At 40.0% G+C, this 18,013-nt stretch overlaps 1 pseudogene across 1 annotated transcript in view; it reads right to left on the bottom strand.

The window, feature by feature from the left end:
- LOC309632520 (hyaluronidase-3-like) overlaps positions 1-18,013 on the bottom strand; it is a 63,899-nt pseudogene that overhangs the window by 9,988 nt on the left and 35,898 nt on the right. The window lies entirely within an intron of this gene.

The following is an 18,013-nucleotide window of genomic DNA, read 5'->3' as shown; positions in this document are numbered from 1 at the left end:
AAGGACTAATAATTATGCATTCCAGCCAGTGAGATCTCACCATGGAAGTGTTACCTAAATGCAAGTCCGTGTGCCGGACACACAGTGAGGCCAAACAATACCAAAACGTCAGAGTCTGGAACAGAGAAAGGTTTACTGCAGGGCCATGAAGGAGATGGGTGGCTCATGCCTTAAAAAACCCCAAATTCCCTGAAAGCTTTCAGCAAAGCCCTTTTATCGGAAAGGTGAGGGAGGGGCGTGGTTGGTTGTTGCAAACTTCTTGGTGTCAGATCCTTTGTTCTTGAGGTCAGGTCAAAGTCAGGTAAGGCTATTCCTGTAAATCTCCACCAAACAAATGTTACTCTCTGTTCTGACAAGAAAGGGGAAGGTCCCAAGGCACCCGGCGTGTTCGTCCAGCACCCAGTCTGGGTCCTCCCGCCAGTGCCCAGGCCCAGCTGAAGAGGCAGATCTCAGTTGGTGGCTCCCTCAGGGCCAGGTCCCCAGACCCTGCCCAGCTGTCACCGCTGAGGGAGCCAGGCACCCAGGACCCAACTGGCCTTCAGGCTCTCAGGCCGCCTAAACGGTGGGGGCCAGGTCCCCCAGACTGTGTCCCATTGCAGACTGCCGCTGCCATTAGGTCGCAGAGGCAGGGACTGGGGGGAGGTTCGCTGCCGCCTCAGGGCCTGGGCCCGGCCAGTGGGCAGTCCTGGCGAGGGCTCTGGAGCCCTGCGGGACACACTCCCAGCCTGTGCCCTGGGGCCCCCCGCCCCCAGCCCGAGGCCCGCCAGCCCGAGGCCGGGTGAGCTGGAGGGCCCCGGGGAAAAGGCCGGGATCCCTCACTCTCCACCTGACGACCACCACTCTGCAGACTGTTGGCTCAGTGCCCCTCTAACGGTCGCTCCTTGAGAGTTGATCGCTTGGTGCGGGTTGAGGGGGGGGGGGGGGCGGTCCACTGCAGTGCCGACCAATGGCTGAGCAGGACTTCTAACCCGCTCTAATCTTCCCGCGTTAATGGTTTCCCGGTAACTGTTGCCTGGTAACGGAGTGCGGGCGGCGGGGCGGTGTGGGGCGCGGTAACAGCGCACAGCAATGGCCGAGGGCTAAGGGCTGCGCACTGCAGCGCTCTATTACGGTATTACATTAAACTTTTCAGAGACAAAGATGCTAAAAATCCAAAACATTGTGCTTTAGTAAAATCCAGTTAAACGTTTCCTTTTCTAAAGGATTTTAATCACGTTTTCTATTTGTATAGAAGTTACACCCTCTATCTTTTACACTAGCCTATGGAAAACTTATTACTGACTTATCTTGGTCCCCAGTATGAATTTTATTATAAACTTCTACCACGGTAAAAAATTATGCTTTGTGAATTGTACGAATTTTTAAATATAATTAATTCTTTCCTTATGGTGCTTAGATTTATTCCATTTTCTAGTCATTTTTATTATTCAGAATATAAAACTAGATTTAAATTTTCTGAGTCATAACATATATACAACAAATCTTTATTGAGTATCTGATGTGATTCAGGCAATGAGCCAGGTCTAGGGATACAGTGGTGAAACCAACATAATTCTACACATTGCAAAGAGTTACAGATACCTAAATGTAAGATGCAAAACTGTAAAACCCCTAGAAGATAACATAGGAGAAAATCTATATGATCTTGAGCATGGCAATGACTTTTTAGATACAACAACAAAGACACAATTCATGAAAGATTTGATCAGCTGGACTTTGGGAAAATTAAAGACTTCTACTCTGTGAAAGATGATATCAAGAGAATGAAAAGACAAGCTGAAGACTGGGAGAAAATATTTGCAAAAAACATATCTGATAAAAGATTATTAGCCAAAATCTACCAAAAACTCTTAAAACTCAACAACCTGATTTTAAAAGGGAAAAGGTCTGAATAGACACCTCCCTAAAGAAGATATGCAAAATGCAACAGCTAATTTGGAAGACAGTTTGCCAGTTTTTTACAATGCTAAATATACTCTTACAATTCGATAGAGAAATTTTGCTCCTTGGTATTTACCCAAATTACTTAAAAACTTATGTCCACACAAAAATCTGCACAAGGATGCAGCTTTAATCATAATTGCCAAAGGTTGGAAGCCACTAAGATGCCCTTCAATAGGTGAATGGATGAGTAAACTGTGGTACATTCAGACAATGGCATATAATTCAGCCTTGAAAATAAGTGTGCTATCAAGCCATGAAAGTACATGGAGGAAACTGAAGTGCATATTACTAAGTGAAAGAAACCAATCTGAAAAGTTTTCTCAGTATATTATAACACTCTGGAAAAGGCAACGGAGACAGTAAAAAAATCAGTGGCTTCCAGGCGTTAGGAGGGAGGAAGGGATAAGCAGGAAAAGCACAGAGGACTTTTAGGGCAGTGAAACTATTCTATATGATACGATAATCGTGGATTCATGTCATTATGCATTTTTCAAAACCCGTAGAACGTACAACATCAAGAGTTAACCCTAATGTAGACTGTAGACTTTGGGTGAGGATGATGCATCACTCTACGTTCATCGGCTGTAATGTACCGTTCTGATGCGGGATACTGACAGCGGGGGCGACTGTGCATGTGTGGAGACAGGGGGTGTAGGAAAACTCTGTACTTTCTGCTCAGTTTTGTTGTGAACTTGAAAATTCTTTTAAAAATAAAATCGATTTAAATGGGAAAACATTATTGACAAAATTGTGCTCATGGGAGCTATATTTGCAATAGAGAAAAGCTAGAAACAACATACATATGTGATCAATTAGGAGTTTGTTACATATATTATGAAATATATTATGTAGTTCCATTAAATAGCATGAAGTATTTCCCAGTTTCTCATTGTCTTTTAACTTTTTCTCGTTTTGCCATGAAACCCCTCGTAAGAGGAAAGTCAGGTTTAAAGACTCAATTATAGATTGATACTTCTCAAGTAAACACTTCCTGCTTCTCCCTGAAGCCACTCCATTCCCTCTTCCACCCTGAAGGAGCCAGCAGCAGCCTAGTATTTGGAAGAAAGACAATGGAGAAGAAGCAAAACATACCTCCCTTCTCTCATGACAGATATGTTCCCAAAGGATTTAAGCCAAAGAAAAAAGAAAAATATTAACTTTTTTTTATTAAACTTTGAATTTAACTCTATAACAAGTGACCAAAGTGCTAAAATCTGGTCATTGCAACTAGGGATCTGTGGATGATGCACCTCTGAGATGTTTGGCCTGATGTTCAGTTTAAACTGATGCCATATGCTTCAGTAAATTGGGGTTGTCCAATAAGTAGCTGATGGAAGGGCAATGGTCCCAAACAGTAATGAGGAGACACCTGCTCCTTCCCTGTCCAATGGGAGGTGACAGGTGAGAGAGAAAATAACCATCAATCAAGAGGGCTTCAGGGAAAAAAGTCCAGGAGGTAGACAGTGGAGATGATTGCACAACAATGTGAATATACTTAATATCACTGAACTGTACATTTGAAAAATCATTAAAATGGTAAGTTGATTGTATGTTTACTTTACCATAATTAAAAAATAAACTTAAAAACAATGCTGCAGGGGAAGCAGAAGACAGCCAGTTTTCTGTTATATCAAGAAAGTTAAGTGACCATTCAGAAAAAGAGATGTATGATCTAGGGGATTTTCTTGACTACAGATTTTAACTTACAGAGGATATAATGGACAGGTTTGTCAGGTCAGGGAGGGATGTGAATTTGGCTCCATGACAGGGTATAGAGGAAATTAATTCCTATTGGAGTGTAGCTGATTTATAATGTTGTGGTAGTTTCTGCTGTACAGCAAAGTGAATCAGTTATACATATACATATATCCACTCTTTTTTTGAAGGAGTTAAGTTTTGAAGTTATAGAAAGGTTTTCTATCTCAGTTGGGGTGGTGATTATCCTTTATATTTGTCACAGCTCACCAAGCTTCACACTAAAGATGGGTGAATTGTACTGTTTGTGAATTGAATTTCATTAAAACTGACTTAAAATTTCATTATAGCAAAATGTATAACCATACTTTTAGAGACATTCAGGAAATTATCAAATGCATTTTCTTGAGCTAGGAAAAGTGTTTCAAATTATTTCACTAATTTTCTTCTCTTTATTCTTAGAAATTTTCCATTTCCATTATCCTCTCCTTTTATATAATTTAGGTTTGGGTCTTTTCATTGACCAGAAAATAAAAATAATCTGCTCCGTGTTAGGCTTCTGTGGGTCTCCACACCTGCAAGAACCCAGCCAGCGCCTCCAATCTTCTCACCACTGGAGGCCACGTTTGATGCCTCTTTCCCACCTCAGCGGGTGTGAGCTGAGGGTCCACGGTGGAGGGCTGCCAAATCCTAACAGTGACTTTCCGCAAAGGTAGCCTTTGAGGTCTGTGGTTGCCATGGCTACTGGCACGACCAAATTTGAGTACACCACTGCTTTAAAACAGTCAAAGAGTTTAAAAATAGGGTTGATCTATTAGATTGAGACACGGGTTATAAGCCATCTTGACATAAGAGAAGGTGACATTTTCTCTGTGATACAAATTTTAGAGATAGAATAAATAAGTTTAAACATACTACAGTTTTTTTTTTTTAATAGTCTATCATTTACTTGAGGAGAAAATGAGGAAACCTGGACCAGTAATAAAGCATTGACATTGATTGGCTCATACAAACCCAAAGGGTCAAAATGGTCACCCCATTAAAGTGGGGTCGAAAGGGGTCAGGGGCGTCTTGACTCAAATGTGGCTCACGGTGATCATGCCTCCAGTACTCACATGTATATTTGGGGCTGATATATTTAGCAGTTGCAATAACCTCATTCTGGTTTCCAGTCCTGCGGGTAAGACCCATCAGTGTAAGGAAGCCCTGAAATTGCACCCAAGTCAAGGTAGTAAATGAAAACCAATTATTACATCCTAAGTGAGAGAGTGGAAATTAGTGTCACCGTTAAAATTGTGGGATGCAGAGGTTGTGGTCACCATCACATCTCTGTTTAATTCACCAGTCTGATCTCTGCAAAAACCAGAGGAAGCCCAGAGAATGACTATAGAAGGTTGTACCTTCCAGAAGTCACTGGCCTCACTGAATGTTGGAATGGACTATTAAAGGCAAACTTAAATGGCCAGGCAATACTCTGAATAGACGTGGTTCTGTACTTCAGGGCGCCATATCTGTAATATGTCAAAGGTTTCTCTATGGTGATTTTTGCTCAATAAAAAAAACATGGGTTTGGAAAAAAAGAGATGACTAACAAAAATGTTAACAAAAGAATTCATAATTGCCTTTCCAAGTAGTATATGTTTGAAAAGAGCTAGAAAAATGAGTCTGCTGATAAAAGAGTAAGAAGTGAAAATATTAGTTAAAAAGGAGTTATGAAAGTAAGTGATTTTTTTTTTCGGTACTGCCTTTTAACAAGGAAATTACAGGAAATGTGCAATTAAGAAATAACATCTTTACATAAGGCCATGAGGGGAAGAGAAGAGAATACATTGAATGTGACTCAGTCAGAGGGAAGTGGCATCACTGTAACATTACAAAAGGAGTTTGTAATGAGCCTACTGATGTATTTAGAGTTAACTGATAAAGTGGTTGCCTCCCCTGAATGATTGTAATGGCCTCTTACAAGTCTCCCAACTTACACTCTTGTGTCCTCCAGTCTAGTTGCAACATGGCAACCACAGTGTCCTCTTAAAACCTTAAGTCAGATCATACCCCTTCTGTGCTCAAAGCTCTTCAATGATGCCCCATGTGCCTCAGAGTAAAACTTAAGGTTTTACATGATCCTGGAAGGCCCTGCATGATTGGGACACAGTTACCTACCTCTCTGACTTCCTCTCCTGACTCTCCCCTGGATCACTCTCTAGTCACACAGGCACCCTTGGAGTTCCTACAACAGACCAGTCATGTGCATCCCTAAGAGCCTTTGCTCCAGCTCAGTAGTTCTCAAAGGATGCCCCAGGGATCCCTGTAAGTCCCCAGGACCCTTTCATGGGATCTAAAATGTCAACTATAAAACAAAAGCTCAACAAATTTGAAGAGTGTAAAAGAGACCCGAGACCAAAACACTGAGAATCATTGCCCTAGCTAATCCACTGCAGCTTGGCGGGCTCTTCCCTCACATATCTGCTTGGCTCAGTCCCACAGCTCCCTCAAGACTTTGCCTGTGCTTCACTCTCCCAGTGACCCTACCCTGACCACCTCCTCTAAATCTCAGACTTCTGAGTCTCACTCACATTTTCTCTTTTCCATGACGTTTATTACCTTACAACATATTATATAATTTACTTAAATATTATACTTATTGTCTATCTCTACAACTCTACAACTCAAGCTTTGAAAGGGTGAACATCGTGGTCTGTTTTGTTCACTGATCTATCCCAAGAGCATAGAAGAGGGCCTGATACTTAGTGGATGTTTGTTGAATGAATAAATGAAAGATGAAGAGTTGATAAAAATAGATTTCAAAGACACGTTGAAGTAATAGCTTTACAAAACAAAGCAAATGTTACATACATTCATCAAAATTTAATAAATGGGGAAAATGCTTAAGTGTCTATAAGCATCTAAAGAACAAACAATAATAAAAAGCAACATAAAGACTACTACTTTCTCTGGTGATCCTGTTGGCACAAGGAAAGAAATCTTTGAAAGACCTTGTATCGGTAATTACGTGCTCCTGTCTGCGAATGAAACACACCACTTCCATCACAACTAATTACTCATTAGCTAGAACTAGCCACGTGGCCCCTCCCAACCAAAAAAGGGACCAGAAAGTACACTCCCACCATCTACCTGAAGGCAAGAAGCTGGAAATATTTGATGACTAGCACTACCATATGGTGAATTATGTTTCAAATTTGATAAAACAATTTAATAACCAAGATTAATAAAATTTCCTGTGACATTAGTTCAGAATATGCAATGATTGTAAAGAACAAATAATGCTAATTTTATTATAAATAATAAGTGGTTTATTAAGACATATAGCAGAAAATAGGATATGTTACAGTCATCATAATGAATTTTATTAATGATTTGGACTTGGGGGCGTTCATTTGTTACCCACATCTTTCCTTCCTTCCTTCCTTCCTTCCTCTCTTCCTTTTTTCCTTCCCTTTTCCTCCCTTCAGCAAATAAGTATTGAACTCCTCTATGTACAGCTAACAGTACTGGATGATGAAGATACAACAGCGAATAGACAAGATTCCTGCCCCCACAGAGCTTACCTGTTTGTCGTTTACTGACGACAAACAGGTAAGCAGAGCTTGCAAATGAAAATAGTTATAGATTGTGATAAATGTTATAATGGAGATAAACATTTGATAAAGAATGAGCAGGAGAGTCAGGAAAGTCTAAAGTGATACTGGAGATGAGAGCTGTGGGCTGTGAGGGAGCTAGTCCTGCAAAGACCCCGAGGAAGAGAATTCCAGACACAAAGAACATGAGTGAGCAATTTCAGAGTCCTGCGTGGTCTGAGCTGTGGGAGGAAGGGGGAAGTGGTGAGGGAGAAAGTTAGAGAGGCAGGCAGAGAGCAACCACGCAGGGCTTAGCTGATGAAGGTGACGAGGTTCGATTTTATTCCAAGAGCAATGGAAAGTCATCAAAGGCTTTGTAAACAAGGGATTGACCAGATTCCTCTTATGTCTCTAAAAGATTACATTTGCTTCTGGGAGAGATACAGAATGGATGGGGGACTATTAGGAAGTTAAATGCAGAAATCCAGTTGGTTTTGATTAAGTTTAGATAATGAACATGGGGAGAAAGAAAGATTCAACACATATTTAATAAGAAAGCCAACAAGATTTCATGCTGGTACATATGGAATCTAAAAAAGAAAAAAAGTGGTTCTGATGAACCTAGGGGCAGGAAAGGAATAAAGAATGGACTTGAGGACACAGGGAGGGGGAAGGGAAGGCTGGGACAAAGTGAGAGAGTGGCATTGATATATATACACTAGCAAATGTAAAATAGATAGCCAGTGGAAAGCAGCTGCATCGTACAGGGAGATCAGCTCCAGTGCTTTGCGACCACCTAGAGGGGTGGGATAGAGAGGGTGGGAGGGAGACGCAAGAGGGAGGGGATATGGGGATATATGTATACATATAGCTGATTCACCTTGTTATACAGCAGAAACTAACACAACATTGTAAAGCAATTATACTCCAATAAAAATGTTTAAAAATCAATCAATTAATTAATTAAAAAAAGAAAAGACCAAGTGCTGAGATTAAAAAAAAAAAAAGATATCATGCTGGATTAGATGTGGAGATGAAAGAAAAGGGAAAACTCAAAGACTGAGGAAATTGGCTGGATGGTGAGGCCACTTACTGAAATAGAAAAGGCAGAGAAGAAATAAATCGGAATTGTGGGCAGTCAAGAATCCTTTATTTAACATACTACATTTTATGTGCTTCTGAAATATCCAAGAAGAGATTCCATGCATTCTGGAAATTTTAACATTAATTTAACATTTATTAAGCACTTATTATGAGCACTGTATTCAGAATTTAATATATATAGCAGGGTCATAATTTTACATCATACTATGTTATGTATACATATACATTATTTATGAATGTACTTCTTATCTGAAATAAATTACATAAAATGTAATTGCTTTATTTTGTCTACAACTACTTTGGTTTTCGATGTGAATCCCCTACATTTGAGTAGGAAAAAAATTAACTGTCCAATTCCATTTAAATTTAATCCAATCCAACATCTTTAAAAGTATAATGTTTCTTTCTAAAGAATAAAAGTCTCATATGGTCTTCTCCATTCTTCTGCCTCTCTCCCTAAGGATGGTGTCCTCTCATGCAGGGGTACAACTTATACAACTGCGTGACAACAGGGAAGTGTCAGGGGCCTTGAATGTAATATCCTTTGCCTCTTCTGGTTTCTAGTGCAATATTCTTTATCCACCAGGATGTTGCTGAAAGCTCTCCAGCCCGATGCTCAATCTCTTGGGGTCAGTCTACCCCACGTAGGATCAAAGGCAATGCAGGAAGCCTAAATCTCCAGGCCTTCCTCCACCTGAACATAGTTCATTTTTATGTGCCTGTGCTGCAAATTGGGACATGGCAGCCCGCATGTTTGCTGCCTCCCAGAATCTCAAATGGTGAGTAGAAGGGTGAAAGAGCACCTCTCCATTCTCTGTGTTCCTCTCACTTAAAGAATGGCTGGGTCTAGGCCAGAGCCAAAACCCAGAGAAGGAAAAATGCAGAGAGACATCCACTCTCTTCACTCTCTTACTGTCCTCTTCCTCCCATAATTACCCTTAGTTTGAAAGGAGTGTGTTTTACCCCAGAGAGGGCCTGGCTGGCCGCCATAGGTAGAAGGGGAAACATCTCTCCATCACTGGTTAACTGCTAAGCTGAGTCCTCCAACCTTATAAGGCTGAAGTCTTACTGCACAATCCAAATGTATACATCAGAAGAAGAATTTTAATTTATTCTATTTGCATTCATCATATAAACAAATTTTAGATTCATCCTGCACAGATGGAAACTTTCTTAACACCAAGGTAAAAGTCATGAGTTCAGAAAAGCAAAAAAGAAAATTATATTATTTATGTTAAAAATTACCAATCCTCACATCAAACTTCTAAGATTGGTGCGTTTATTAATTCTATTTTAGAAAAGAGATAATCGATGCTCATAAAGGTTATGTAACACAAATTATAAGACGACATTATTGGGATTTCAAACAATTCTACCTACCAAGCTCCTGCTAAAATGCCTTTTCTTGAAATTTTTGTGGTTAATCCTTGCAAAGAGAAGAAAATGAAAGTCGAGGATTCCAACACAGTATGTAATACAGATGACTATAGACTGACTTAAAGTCTACACCCTAACAAGGGCCCCAAAGGTAAATAATCTGAAACAGAATCAAGTCATGTATTGGTTAGGAATGACATAAGAGAGCAGAACATCCTTGCAGAGAGAAAGCTGGCATTATTCTGGGCATGTGCTCAAGGGTTACGATCAACTCCAAAATCTGAGTAGCTTAACACAATAAGTTTATATTTTTGTTCACATTACATCTCTCATATGAGTTGGCAGACTTTCTGCTCCACATGGTCATTCAGAGACCCAGGACAGTGGAGCTGCCGCCATGTTGTAGATGCACCAGCCTGAGTACGCAGCTTCCTGGGGTGTTCTGTTAGGGAAAGAGGGAAACGAGGCACTTGCAAAGGCATTTCAAATAATACACTTACATCCACTAGTATTTCACTAGTCAGAACCAGTCCTTTGAACCCATCTAATTGCAAGGTGACCAGGAAACGGCAGGAGAGCAAATGGGTTTGATCTGCCTCTGCCACGGCCCCATGAACATAAATCATATATCCAGCCACCTGCCTCCTCCTAACTTAAGTCCTTTCATTTCCAAGGTTGCCTTTAAATTCAGGATAAATATTATTATCCTTGTTTTAGAAACTGCTTTACATATTGTGATCAAGGAAAAATATTGCAAGATCTTTACAAAGCTTTATTAAAGGCTAAATTACAGTTCTAAGGTTATTGTAGGTAATATTTTGTGTGTGTGTGTGTTTTAATGAAGCAGTGTTTATGGCACGAGAACTCATCTACTCTTATACCTGTTAGGAATAATGCACCACACAAGTAGAAGGGTGGAGTCTGCTGATTTCATGGTTTCTATCACCACAACTTGCCCATAACCTTGGCCTTACTTCTGGTTTAAGTACACAAGAGTGACTTCAAAGTTAAACATCTGATTGTGTTGCAACTGGCTTTTCAACTACAACTGACTGGTTTCCATTTACAAAATTCCTTATTACATTATGAGTCTCGAACAACAGAAGTTTGCGAGTCAATACAGGGAACTTGAACCTATTATAAAAAGTTACTTCAAAAGTTGAGGTCTTTAGGAAATGTAAGGAAGTAGCACCACCTGGTGGGTAAGAATGACAGGAGAAATTGGAGATTTGCTTATTAAGAAATGAGTAGTTGTGGGCGCTTTTAAAAATTATTACAATTGCTGTAGATACAGTCAGTTTTCCAAACAAAAGCCTTTTGAGAGCTTTGGAACTGAGACCTGAGGAATGAAATTCTCTTCTTAGAAAACAGGGACAAATAGAGGGTGTATGACTTTTCATCTTATCATTTCTGATTGATGGCTGTTCACCAGGATCTGGGGAAACCCAGGTCAGTGAAAGTGGCCTGTGTTAATGATGAGAGGGTGGTTTACAACCAAGCCAAGACTGTTATCATCAAAGAGCTAAGAGTCCTGGTAATTTTAGAAAGTTTACACGTGCTAGGCCAAGGCACTGAGCACAGGCCTCCAACTCACTTAGTACTTATTAGTAAAGTGTCAGCAGGGGGCCCTGCCTCATATCTGTTTATTGGTCAGTATCAGAATTTAATGGTGAGATTTTTTTTTGAAAAAGGCAAGAACAAAAAAGTTTTCAGCTTTTCAGCTTTCAAGTATCTGTGCCCCATTTATATAGCTGACATTTTCGCACAGCTTGAAGATTGCTTTGTTAACCTGAAACAAGTATTTCTGCCAGATAGTTCTCCAGCCAAGATAGGGTCTGCAACCATGTCAAGCCACGTGCAAGTCCCCGCATGGCAAGGGAAGGAACAAGCTTTTATAGAGGGGAAATGGAAGTTAGGAGGACTCTAGTAAACAAAGAGTCCATGGTTTTTCATTGCCTGAGTCCTTGCCTGGAAAGAAGAGGGGTCTTTTTCTGTCCAATGGGCTCTGTTATTTCTATAGGGTATGAGAGCTCCTCTTTCTGGTCTCCCAACTCTATTTAACTGAGGTTTCTGTTTGTTAATTTTTCATAGTTTCCTTGAGAAATTAAATTTGGGGTTCTATTTAGCCATTTTTGAAAGCTGAACTTAGAGCAACAATATAATGAACCTGTTCTGGAATACCCCACTGTAACACTTTAATCCCAGCTTTTTCTGAGATGTTCAGCAGCAACAGGACAATGGTAGACCTGATCTACAGTAAGGGAAGGTACAAGAATAGTCATAGCGAACAGATGTTGAAACCTCATACATGTTACCCATCAATTTATCATTGAGACTCATTAAGCCAGGCTCCCTTAAGGGACTGTTTTCACCTGTCTTTTCCCCCCTGTGCATATCAAAGCCAAATGTATTTTATAGTCTTCAAGTATATAGAGCAAGAAGTTCTAGTCAGCAGGCTTCAGGGGTCAAGAAAGATGGCTTAGCCCAGGAGCTGAAAGTTCAGATTTTGAACCAGATATTTTTCTCTTTTGAGATCTTGTTACCCATTAGCTTTACCCTCCCATCGCCACCCCTATCTCCCATCCCTCTCACCCTAAGCAACCATTAATCTACTTTCTCTCTACAGATTTGCCTATTTTGGACCTTTCATGTGAATGGAATTGGCTTCTTTGTTATTGGCTTCTTTCACTTAGCATAATGTTTTCAAGTTTCCTCCATGTTGTAGTATAAATCAGCACTTCATTCCTTTTTGTAGCTGAATAATATTCCGTTGTATGTATGTACCACATTTTGTTTATTCATTCGTCCTCCAAATGGCATTTGGATTTTTCCACCTTTTGGCTATTATGAATAATACTGCTTTGAACATTAGTGTACACATTTTTATGTGAACATATGCTTTCATTTCTCTTGGAATGAAATGACTAGATCCTAGAAATGGAATTGTTAGGTTATAGGATAACCGTGTTTAATAAAGAGTACCTGATTTTTAATCCTGGCTCTGGTGCTTCTAGCTCTGTGTTTTTAGGAAAGTTATGCCTCAGTTACTTTATCTATAAAATGGAGCCAACAGTACTTCATATGCTTATTTTAAAGAAAAAGGAAGTTACTATATAAAAGGCTCATAGGGAGCTCCCTGGTGGTCCAGTGGCTGAGACTCCGTGCTCCCAATGCAGGGGGCCCAGGTTCGATCCCTGGTCAGGGAATTAGATCTCACATGCCGCAACTAAAATAAAAAAAAAGATCCCCACATGCCACAACGAAGATCCCACATGCTGCAACTAAGACCCAGCGCAGCCAAAATAAATAAATAAATGTTTTTTTTTTAAAGGCTCATAACATATCTATAAACATCACACAAGTGTTTTGTTTTTTTTTTTAATCAATTTCCATATCCTCTTCCCTGTCTCTTTCATGACAAGAGGAATAGTTTCAGGTTTGGTCAGATCTGGACAGTTCTTCCTGTATTGTCCCAACTCTACTAACCATTTTCTGTTTTCCCAGAATGTCTAACCCCACACTGTTCTGTGTTTAAATTGTGGCTTCTTTTCTTTAGTGCCTTTTAGGGGTTAATAAATAGTGCTTATTCTTTACATTGGCAAAAGATCAAAGTTTACTTAAATATAAGCTTTATAGAGGCTTCGTTTCCCTGCAATATAGCTTGCAAACAGTTGCCTTCCTGCTTTACTTGTAAGCTGTGGGGAAGATTTTTAATTATACTCTTAATGCTAGTGTCTTACCCTATATGTCTCTGTCCCACAGCACTCAAGGAGCCAGTTTTATTCTGCTCCAGTTTTGGTAAGAATTCCTTGTTTGTTGGGGTCCAAGCTGAGATGGCTCCCACCATGGTGCAGTACCATGACTCCCCCTGGTAACTATTATACATTCCACTAATCATATTTCTGATTAAGTCAGTCATGCTTACAGCCATGGAGACTACGTTGATAGTAAGCTCTCAAGTCCTGAGATGCTCTATTTAACAATATGACTCAAAGGACATTGGGTCTCAGATTTTATCGCTGTAAAAACAGTCCACTTGGCATAAAGATAAGATATGCTTAAAGTCAACAATCTAGCAAATACATCAAATTGTTCTTAAGCAAGGAAGACAGAAGGGGACTTTTATTTACTGAGAGCTTACTATGTGGCAGATGCTAGCTGCTTTAAGTAATATTTTGGACCAGCTCAAGGCTAAAGCATGACATGAAGTCCTCTATTTGTGCCTAATAGCAAAACTTCTTGTTACAAAATGTCCCAGGGGCTTTGCGACCATCACAGAATGCCCCTAAGGACTGACACAGATGCCCAGACACACATCTTATTTTGCATGGGCCCAGGATATCTGTAGGTGAGAACTTAAACCTGGTCTACATATTGTGTTCAGGCATCCGCAAACCAGTCTAGGGGACTAGGATTCCTTGAAGGAGGCTGGCCTGGAGAAAGGAACCTTAGAAACTATGAGAAGATATGGAAGAGCAGGTCTAAGCTGGTAGCTTGCCTGAATGTCAAAGGGAGCCATGGATGTGGCAGCAGGAGGCTGCACATGACCTTCCCTGACACTGCTCCTCACCAAGCGTGAGTGTGCTATGGCTGGGACCGACCTGCAGATCTGGTTCTAGGGGCCTAACTTGAATTATCTCTGATCGTGAGACTTGAAAGGAGTTTTTCTACTGTCCAGAGATGGAGAGAAGCATGAGGGCAGCAGCCTGGGGCTAAGAGCAGAGGACGTGAGAACAAAGTGACTGCAGGCAAACCTCACCCACAGAGCCTCCCAGACAGAATTAAATGAATGGGAAGGGCTGCCACCAAAAAACTAAATTTTCTACTAGTCGAGCAGCTGTGGACTTAAAGCCTTGAGATTTGGGGTATTATTATAAATGTGAAATACTTCTATGTCCTGTCAGGTGAAGCCTAAGGCTATATGGGTTATGTGCATTTAAGCTACACAATTGATTTTACAGAAGAAAAACTGAGGCTGGGTGAGGTAAGTCACCTAAGTGCACAGAGGTAATAAGCAGTAGAGCCAAGAATCAACTCCCAAGCTGTGTGACTCCAAAAGCCAGGATCCTTCCCCTATACAATTTGCTTCTGGAGATACAGAAGATTCAAAGGAGCATAAACAGAATGCACTTATAGTCTTCCAAATAACAGTGGTAAAAAGCAACACATGTTGAACAATTATTCTATGCTAAGTGATTTGCCTATGCATCAGTGTGATTTTCTGAGAAATTAATTTTTTGATTTTTTTTTCCTATTGTCTTTTCACCAAAGAATAATGCCAGTGCCCTACGCCTTTGAAATCTAGATTCCTTTTATCCTCAGAGTGAGAGTAATAGGACTCATTTCAAAGCCCTCAGCTAATATAGGGATTAAATTGAACTATCCCAAAGGGGATGAAAATGGAGGCTTCAGTAAAGTGGCCCAACCCTGGAGGTTGTTCCCTGATTGAATCATGGGGAGGATTGTAGATTTCTTCAAGTGCCTGGACTCAGCACTCTGGAGATAACAAGTCTTTGTATGAGAATGGATGTTTGAATACCTGTGAGAATTGGCCTTAAGTGCTGCAGCTTGAGCACCTCGAGTAAGTCGTTTGTGGCTAAGGATTCAGCAGAGAGGAACATCTCGAGTATATATTGGTCAGTCCCCGCAAGGAGGTCGTCTCCAGTATATGGCATAGAAGTAGTGCCCAACTATTGTTGAGCATTTAGAAGGCTGAGCTACCATCCGTGTCTGTGAAGGTTGTGTCCCAGGATATAGCAACTAGATGGAGCCAAAGGGAAAAAGAGTCATCCCTATTGACCAAGAGCCAGGGCCTTCCCCATTTTCCTAGGAGTATGTAAGCCCCAGGAATTTTGTAAGCGCCAATGAGGATAACCTCAGTTAATCACTTATATTGGACTTCATAAGTTAACCTTGATAAGTTGTTGATTTGGAGATGGCTTTATTTAGAAAATAAAGAACCATGACATCTCTTGTATCTTGAGTGTTATGGAGATATTCATACCTATTATACACTTTCTATTCACATAAAACATTCTTGAGGTTCTAGTATCATCTTCTATTTTACAGATAAAGAAATTAGACATTGGGGAAGTTGAGCAACTTGCCCATGTTCACACAACTCATAAGTCTTTCTTAATACAGAGAATTTAGGCCTTTCACACTTGCCAGCCATATAAAAGGCACTGAAACACATCATCCACATGCCTTGAAAACTAATTCAAGGAGTCCGTCACCAGAAGCTATATAAACAAATCGTTACCTAGTGTAAATAGGATTTGTAGCAGAATTCACTCTTATAAAACACTTATTGATATTCAATTATATATAGGACATAGCAGGGTTTTCTATAATAAGGTCTTAGAATTTAGTTGGCGAGTAGAACATATATCAGTAAAGGTACATTTAACTGTCAAGAGACTGTTACAGATAATCAATGCTATAGGAATTTGTACTGGATCACTAGTAGATGGTGCAATGGAAAGATCATTAGCTAACGCGTCAGAAGACATCAATTCCAATTCTGACACCAACCGTGCCACTTCTAGCTCCTTAACCTTCAAGATTCTGAATTTCCCTCTGCCTCAGATTTGTCATTTAGAAACTGTTGCTAGCAATATGCTCCCTTCTTTCCTCACAGGGTTTTTAACATTTGCAAAAATGTTTACAAAACTATGATGAACTACACAAACAGAGATACTGTTTCCCTCTTTTCATTAGTGCCATGTTTTCATGAATCATGGTAACTGTGATGATTATTTTCATGTGTCAACTTGACTAGGCTATATAGTACCCAGGTGTTTCATAAAATATCAGTCTAGATGTTGCTGTGAAAATATTTTTTTACATTGTCATTTAAATCAGTAGACTTTGAGTAAAGCAGATTACCCTCCATAATGTGGATGGGCTTCATCCAATCAGTTGAAGACCTTAAGAGAAAAAACTAAAGTTCTCTGAAAAAAAAGGAATTCGGCCTCCAGGCTGACTTCAGACTCAAGGCTACAACACCAACTCCTGCCAAAATATCCAGCCTACTGGCCAGCCCTGCAAGTACCAGACTTGCCAGCCCCTACACACGTATGAGCCAATCCTTTAAAATAAATCTCTCTCTCCCCAACCAATATGAAAGGTATATATATATATATGTGTGTGTGTGTGTATGTGTGTGTGTGTGTGTGTGTGTGTGTGTGTGTGTATACATACATAAACAGTCATCCCTTGGTATCTATGGAGGATTGGTTCCAGGAGCCCCCACGGACACCAAAATCCATGGATACTCAAGTCACATATATAAAATGATGTAGTACAATGCATAGAGTTGGCCCTCCTTATGTGCAGATATGGAGACCTGACCGTATGTGCATATACACATACACATATATGTACACATGCACATTCACACACACACACACACACACACACACACACACATCCTATTGGTCCTGCTTCTCTGGAGAACACTGACAAATACAATAGCTGCTCTGAATGAAGAACTTACTTTGATAAGAAAAATGTGAAAAGCAATCAAAGAAAACTCTGAAAGTACTATTTTATTCTTAACATATTTTCTGTTGGTCCATTTTTGAATATATATGAAATAGTAAATATATAGGATGTTACATGATAATATTTCATTATTCCAAAGAAATACATACACTTAATATACCCAAGTAGGAAATATGATGAAAAAAGAATGTTTGCTTTTCTTTGGGGGAGCTGATTTGCATGTTGTGACATGTGTCTTTGCTCAAGGCACTCCTTGCATTTGGAATACTTTCCCTCCTAGTCATCCTTTGTCCAAATGGTATGTAGCCCATTTTCTAAGGCACAGTTCAATGACTCTTCTAAGGGGAAATGCCCAATTCCTCTAACTGAAGGTTGTCACTACCTCTTTTGAACTCTGTTCCTCTTTACAGTATTCATCACTTTATGCCCTGAATTAGTTATTTGTGTGTTTGTCTTGTTCCCACCTCTGGAAATAGCAATCTTCTTGAGGACAGTAGTTACTGATAAATCATAGTTTTCATCAGAGCCTCCTATAGCTCCTTGCCTAAGGTATCTTGATAAATACGTACTGAATAAATAAACCTTCCGTGGGTCATTTTGGTCTCTCGAGTTTAAGCTGTTTTCTCTAATTTGTGCTATAACAAATCCTACAAGTAGTTTCTATCAGAGTGACTGTAATCATTCATATGTGGTAGTGGTCTGGTGGTGAACATTTATTAGGTAGTGAAGGAATGAAAAGCAGCAGCATGGGGCTTTAGCTGCGAGGTTGAAAGTTGGCTTAAAATGACATTTTAAATGAGGGAATTTTATGA

The sequence above is a fragment of the Balaenoptera borealis genome (assembly GCF_965194805.1).
Source record: "Balaenoptera borealis genome assembly, chromosome: 7".
NCBI classification, from domain to species: domain Eukaryota; kingdom Metazoa; phylum Chordata; class Mammalia; order Artiodactyla; family Balaenopteridae; genus Balaenoptera; species Balaenoptera borealis.
This window is presented reverse-complemented; position numbering and strand designations above follow the sequence as displayed.